The 7,785-nt window shown below is 37.9% G+C and overlaps 1 non-coding gene across 1 annotated transcript; it reads left to right on the top strand.

The window, feature by feature from the left end:
* The first annotated feature begins 4,644 nt into the window (after window positions 1–4,644).
* LOC130023097 (U6 spliceosomal RNA) lies at window positions 4,645–4,751 on the top strand. The gene has a single exon (XR_008792411.1). It is a non-coding gene; the product is annotated as a U6 spliceosomal RNA (small nuclear RNA).
* Window positions 4,752–7,785: the final 3,034 nt, after the last annotated feature.

Raw genomic sequence — 7,785 nt, 5'->3', positions numbered from 1 at the left:
GGACTATGCATTAATCCGCGCCATCTTGCCTGCCTGGAGGGGAAAGGGTGTTGCCACATTCGCCCTCTCCTTTCTGGAAAGAAAGATGGTGGCTGCATGGGAGCCTGGTGGAGAGCAGGTCTGAGCCGGGGGTGGGGGTGCAATGGATACCTCGTGGGACGGGGGGCACTCCGGCCCATCCTTCACACCTGACCGAGCACAGAGACCAATCTTTTAATTATCTGACTCTCAGTAGAAATACTTGCAGGGTTAATAAATAAAATAGCAGAAATCCAAAACCTGAGTGGGGGGGGGGGTAAAGTCTAAATAATAATGGTGCAACTTTTATCAAAACAATGAAGCTAGTCAAAGTAGACAGAGTGTTAACTAGAATTCATCTACAGACATTGGGGGGGGGGGTTGGGGGGGTTTATTGGGGTTCTTCGTGGTGAAAAATAAGTATTGGTAAAGGGAATTGTGATTGATATTTGCATGACTGAGACCTAAACGTGAAAGCTTTGTAATTTTTCCCTCAGCGATTCAATAAATAAATAAATTTTAAAAAATTTAAAAAAAGCAGGTAGTGTGTAAGTCTGCAACTGTACCTCATGATGTCTCACTATTAAAAAATTTAAAAAAAAAAGAATCATAAAACCGAAACCTATCTCATATTCTGACTAGGTTGACTCAATCTCCTAGTAAAGCTCTACATGAAGAAAAATACAAGCTTATATATATCTGGATGGGCCTCACACATAAAAGAACTGGCAGAGGAACCCGGGTGTGTGGGACTCAGGGCTGAGATCTCCAAGCCTGCATGGTTTGGGACTGGACCTGCCAGTAGCTAGACAGCTACACCCACCAACTGCCATGTAACCCCAACAACGGCCAGGATCCAGAGATTATCACACTCAGCTCCCGGGAGAGAATAAGGCAGAGTCTCCTACCCTGTGCCTGACTGTCCCCACCAGGGCCCAACAGCTGAAGACCTCCGGGCCTCAGCCAAGGCCATGCTAGGACCACTCTCCACACACTTGGATGAGCCTCACGCATAAAAGAACTGGCAGAGGAACCCAGGTGTGTGGGACCCAGGGCTGAGATCTCCAAGCCTGCACGGTTTGGGACTGGACCTGCCAGTAGCTAGACAGTTACACCCACTAACTGCCGTGTAACTCCAACAACGGCCAGGATCCAAAGATTATCACACTCACCTCCCGGAAGCGCGCAGCCGCATTTGCAGCTGCGCGACATCTTATCATCTCCTTCCTACTTTGGACAAACTGGCAGGCTACCGAATGTAACCTGCCCACACGGCAGAGTCTGGCAAACTCCCCATGGTATATGCAATATGCCAAATACCAGTAATAATGATGGGTCTCATTCTCCTAACCCTGAAAGAGCCTTGAATATGGCACTTTTAAAAAAAATCTCAGGGCTAGGATGAAGGAGACGTTATTGGGGCCTGCTCGAGGCAATTGACGAACAACAGGATGGTCGTGATTGTGATGTAGCAAAAAACAAATACAAACAAAAAAAAATAAATAATTTAAAAACTAAATTTCCCTTTAAGAAATATGCAAACTATCTATAGAACACAAACTAAATAAAACAAATAAAACATTTACTATTTCAAATTCAAAAAAATAAATAAATAAAAATAAATAAAAAGCAGGTAGTAGCGCAATGATTGATAACATTAATATTTTGTTTTATGGATAAACTCACATAGTTAGTTGTTTTCTTAGATGAGCTAACACAGGACCTTTGCTCAGAAAAACAGGCTCACAGGTCTTTGCTTATATACCCAGTTTGAGTTCTAGTTAAAGGCTCTTCCTTGTAAAAAGAGATTGACAAGAAATGAAAGAAGAAATAATGAGAATCAGTCTGACTCCCTCAAGTAAAGGAGAAGCAACTGTACAAAAAATTCCTGTGTGAGCATCAATTTATTAGTGATACACAAATGGGAAGAAGCTGAGTCTCTGAAGAATCCAATATTTTAAAATGAAAGATTCCTGCTAAGACACAGGACCAGTGGGAGATCGACACAGATCAATACTGATGAAAAAATCATGAAAACGTACATGAATATTAGGCTAAAATCCTTGAAGGAAGGTAATATTTTTGGGAATCTTAAAAAAAAAAAAACACCGAACTGCAAAATAGCAACAAAAGTTCTTATAGGTTTTGAATTACAGAATGAGAGAATTAGGAGCTTTTGTAGTTTTCCTCTCTAAACCTCAAAACTCTGTGATCTGTGCCTTTACTGCTAATAAATTGTTTCTACTTCACCCACTAACATTTAAAATGAAATTAAAATGTTTACATAATATGGCTGGAACTACCTTAATTTATAGAAAATTACAAGTCCCAAGAACATGAACTCAACAATTCTATGCTCTGAAAAACTGGGTTCTAGAAACATCTTGCCTTCACTATGCATCTGAAAAAGCAAATGCAGAAGCAAATTGCATTTAGGCTGTGCCACATCCTGGAGAATTACAAAGGTTTAATTCTGAGTTATTTGATGTGCAATTGATCAAAAATACTTCAGAATATATTCTGTGCACCCTTTTCATTGCAGGATATGCTCAGTGATCAAACGAAGTCCAAAAATTTATCAATTGTCTCTAGAAGACTAGTCCTCAGATCACTTGGCTCCCAGTTTCACGGGAGATGAAGTTGCATTGTCTAACAAATATGGCAGTTACTTTCTAAATCCACTTAATCCTTTTATATTCCCCTAGAGGCAAATTCAGAATTTCACATTCGAAAGTCTCATTTGTCAACTTTTCAGTAGTACCTACCTTGTTTGAATGATAAACATTCTGCCAAAGAGAGAAATAATTGTGGGAGTGAACCGTTCACAGGAGAATCACTGGATTGCAACAAAGTTGAGTAGTGGTGTCATATTCTGTGTGGTGTCCAAAATATTCCAAGATTAGAAAACAGACATGAGATTTTTTCCTTGATGTGTTACATTGTCCTTTAATTATTCTATTTGCATTTTTCTAATGACATTTTATTTTCCTACTTATAAATGTGATACACTTTTCCCCCAAGCAGCAACAGAGAAGTAATAAAATCTTGTATTTTGAAATAGTGATGTATTTCCTTTGGAGAGAGTTAAAAAGACTTAGTCAAGTTTTATATTCCAAAGAAAAACAAGTTTGGGTTCTCTAGGTACACAATAATGCCAGTAGAAGTAAAATGTGTATTTTCTCAAGGCATTCCACATTTTAAAGTCCAATAATTCTAGCACAAATGCTGACTAAAAAATTTAAGAACAAGATATTGTGTTAAGGTTGTTGTCAATAGAAAAAATACTAAGGAGCAGGGAATTTTTCTCAGTAGTAGAATATTGACTTTGCATAGATAGGTCCCCAAATTTGATCCCCCAAACTGACTCCTTATGGTACCCTGAGTACCGTTGGGTGCAATCTCCTGAGCAGAGAGTAACCCCAGTGCATCACTAAGTGTGGACATAAACAAAAACAAAAAATTACTCATTGAAATTAAAACATTAAACGGATCATATGGTATTTAAGAATTTAAGAAGGATTAAAAATTATACCCCTGTCTTGTATGTATTGTATGTCTATTGGTACTCAGAGATTTATACTTTTACATTTCCACATATCTATCATTAATTTTTTTCTTAACTTTGGGTCCATAATGTAAAACTAAAGGAAATAATAAAGACAAACATGTGTTCTTAGCAGAAATACAATTTCTGTTCAACAGACCAATAAAATCTTTAGGTACTAAGTTTATATTTAGGTTCAGTAAAATTTTATCCTAGATTGTTAAACAGGGCCAAAACATCAGGTTGCCTTGCACACAACCAATTTGGGTTTGATCCCTGGCACCACATATGGTCCCCCAAAGCGTATCAGGTGTGATCCCTGAATATAGAACCAGAAGTAATCCTTGCGAACTGCTGAGTGTGGTTCAAATGAAAATAAGCAAACAAACAAACAAAAATACCAGTTAAACAATGCTTTTTGCATGATCGCTAAGCTAGAAATAACCAGAAATAACTATATATCTTGAGAAGAGGCCATTAGAAAAACTAAATCCCAGGGAAACATTGCCTTTCTTTGAGAGTAAAACAGGAGATAAATAAGTAAAAATTAGAAAAGTGACAGATAAAATGGAACTGGGAAAGACTTCTTAAGGTCAAACTAGCTTCTCTCTTCCTTGGTTACTATCTGGCAGTCATTGGGGCTGACTTTAGATTCAGTTTCACCTGTTATTGGAAAACGATGTTTTTCAGAACTATTCATTTACATATTTTCTCTTCAACTGGTGACTAAACTGTGGTTTATCTTTGCAACCACAGAGGTGAGCACACAATGTTGGATGGGGAGATGGCTGAATAGATAGATCATAAGTAAGTGAGGAAAAATTGAATGAGTAGACATTTCTCCTAGGCCTATTTTTCATTCTTGTCGCTGGTCCAAAACTCTTTTGAAGTTCTATAGCCTCAAACTAGATGTGATCCTGTTTCACCTGTGATATGAACCTATGATTTGCAATTCTACCCCCCCTCCTTCCCCAGCTTTCTAATAATGCTTACAATAGAGTTCGATATATACATTTTTAGGTAGATATTCTAGAGAGACAGAGTCTCTGATCACCAAATGACATATAAAAAACAAGATGATTGTGCTCGCTTCGGCAGCACATATACTAAAATTGGAACGATACAGAGAAGATTAGCATGGCCCCTGCGCAAGGATGACACGCAAATTCGTGAAGCGTTCCATATTTTTAGTGATTCAATAAATAAATAAAAAAAACAAGATGATTGATATTACTTTTATGGAAAAAAGGAAAAGAGAAAACAGAATATTTGGAATGAATGAGCATAGTGTTTAAGCTACATGTTTGCAATCACTACAGATGCACTTTTCTCCTTGGTGCATTTCACCCATACACAGTAACCCCCCCTCAACAGAGCCTCTATACTCATGAATTGGGAGTAAAGTGCCAGCAAATTTGATTTTATTGTTCCACATGAATACCAGTCAATTTTCCAAGTGGGAATACTAAAGATGATAATTGTATGTTGTCTAATCATGTCTGGGTAGGTCCCCTCTAGAGATTTCCTGCTGGTAAACCAAAGAAAGTATGAAAGGATCAGAAAAGAGAAAATGAAATGTAATGTGGTATCTTCTTTGAACTAATGTGAGCTTGAAGGGCATTAGTGATTTGTATATACAAATAGACATAGACACAGTTACAATTTTCTTCTTCTTGTACAGACTTTACTCAGGAAGTATAATAAATAATAGTCAACGAAAGATAATTTATAAATGATCAGACAGCATATTTTGCGCACTTGACTAATAATCTTCATTGTCAGGGACCAGTGTTACAAAGCTTCAGAAGTGACTCCTTTTTTTTTAAATTTTATTGAATCACTGTGAGATAGTTAAAAGTTTTCATGTTTGGGTTACAATCACACAATGATCAAATACCCAACCCTCCACCAGTGCACATTTTTTCTACCTGGAGAATGCAGACTGCCAAGATTGGTCCTTGGTGGGTAATCAGAAACAGTCTGAACAACACTCTAACATAAAAAAAATCTTTTCCGAGACTATGTTGCTTTGTTTTCCTTCATCTAACTTGTCTTTGGGGAGGAAACAATCTTGCACTATTATTAATGACTTGGGCTATTGCATGGAGAAAAGGTGTGGATAGCGGGCATAATGACTGACCCCCAAACAGTTGATCTTTCTTATTAGAAAGATCTACTAGCTGGAGAGATCACTTTATCATAATTACTTGCTCCCGTATATCTTTGACACTCATTCTCCCACATTGTTCTCTAATTTCCTGTGGGAAATAACTGGGAAGGTAATGGAGAGAAAAGATGTAATGGAGGAATGGCCATGTTTAAAACAAGGTTATACAGAAATTGGGGTTCTGGCCTCAGGTACTCAAGAGACAAAAAGCTTATTTGCAATTTTTAAGTTTTATATCAACAGAGAGATATAAACGTATGGGGACAGTCTCCCTCGCTGATATTCCCTCGAAATAAAACCATGTGCTCATGACATCCCTCCAAGCACCTTGAATAGTGGCCAAGTTGCTCAGCAAGATTGATCTTCATCACTTTTTCAGATGTGGTTAAAGAGACAAGGCATGAATTATACCTATTGTAATAATAATAGTTTGAAATAACATCAATAAAACCTAATGACACATATACTTTATTAGAATATAATCAAAGATGCCCTAGACTGCTGTTAAGTACTAAAGGGGCCACTGATCTTTGTTTAGCTTTTAACCCGCTTTTATCCATCTCTCTATCCAATCATTGGTTGGCTGACATATTTCTGAACTCCTTCAGGGGTGAGGTTCAATGGCACAGGACTGAGTCTCCCAGACGCTCTCTGGATTCTGCCAGGTACATTGTGGTTCCCAGACCACTGAAGCTGGTTAGAATTGCAGCTTTCTGTGCTGGCTTGGATAAAGCCATACCTAATCCAAATTACCACCTTAGAAACCTCTTTCACCCGTTTGCCCCTTGCCTCAGTCTCTTAATAGGCCTTCCCAGAGTGTGTTACACTATAATAGAAGAAAACAAATACAACTTACTTAAGTCTGGAATCATATTGGATTTCAATGATAATCTTAAGGTGCACTCATAAAAATGAAATGTACTGAATAAATTTTTTTAAAAAATTCTTATTTCTTCTTATAATATAGCTATGTGTAGATTCCAAGATAAATCGATGTGAATGAAAGACATCATTTTAGTCTAATAAGTGTGCCTATTCTCCAACTCTGAGGTTCCAAAAAGAAAATATGTCCTTTTTCCCTAGGAAGAATTGGCATCCTATCAGCAGGTTTGCTCCTGCAGAGAAAATAAATTATTAGTGGACCCGTCTTCTCATCACCAGATGCTCCACTAGAGATCTATCTGGGGCTAAGTTTGGATAGTAGGAAAAAGTTATTAGAAATTCAAATGCTGTTCAGGCTGGGAAGGGTCATATGAGGGAGAAGGCAATCAAGATCGAGGATGCTGTGCCAAATTGACTGTACAGGAGGTAAGGTATTTGCTTTATATGTGGCTTACTCACTTTCAATTCCCAGCATCCCATATTATCCCCCAAGCACTGTCAGGAGTGATTCCTGAGCATAGAGCCAGGAGTAAGCCCTGATCACTGCTTGTTTGGTATGACCCCCCAAATCAAAGTAAATAAATAGATAAAATAAGATAAAATTGAAGATGCCATACTCATCCTACTTTCACAGAGATTTCTTTCTAGTGATAAAGGCAGAGGTTAAATATGCAAGAAAACCCAAGGAGCTTTATAATGGACATATTTAGGTGACATGAGAAGACTAGAGGGGTGACCTACTCTATTGAGTAAATAAAGGAAAGTCTTGCTGGGGATGTTCCCAAGAGCAATTTGAAGCCTACACAGATCTTAGTTAAATGAAGGCACAGAGAAAGGGAATTGTCAAAGAAAAATATTGGTTAAAATTTATGGTTAGGAATGGAAGAAACAGCCCACCAAGACATCTATCTGTCTTGAATTAACTTTGAGGAATCCACATACAAATGTTGATTTTATTTTAATTTTTATTATTTTTTTAAATTTTTATTAGTGAAACACCATGAGGTACAGTTGTAGACTTACAATTTTTTGTGCTTGGGTTTCAGTTATACAATGATCGAGTACCCATCCTTCCACCAGTGCCCATTCTCCACCACCAACGATCCCAGGATCCCACTACCCCCACCCCACCCCACCTCTGTGCAAGGGCATGGCATTCCCTTTTCTTCTCTCT

Source organism: Sorex fumeus, unplaced genomic scaffold (assembly GCF_029834395.1).
Source record: "Sorex fumeus unplaced genomic scaffold, SorFum_2.1 ptg000021l, whole genome shotgun sequence".
NCBI lineage: Eukaryota > Metazoa > Chordata > Mammalia > Eulipotyphla > Soricidae > Sorex > Sorex fumeus.
Note: the sequence above shows the minus strand (reverse complement) of the source record. Positions and strands in the feature narration are given on the sequence as shown.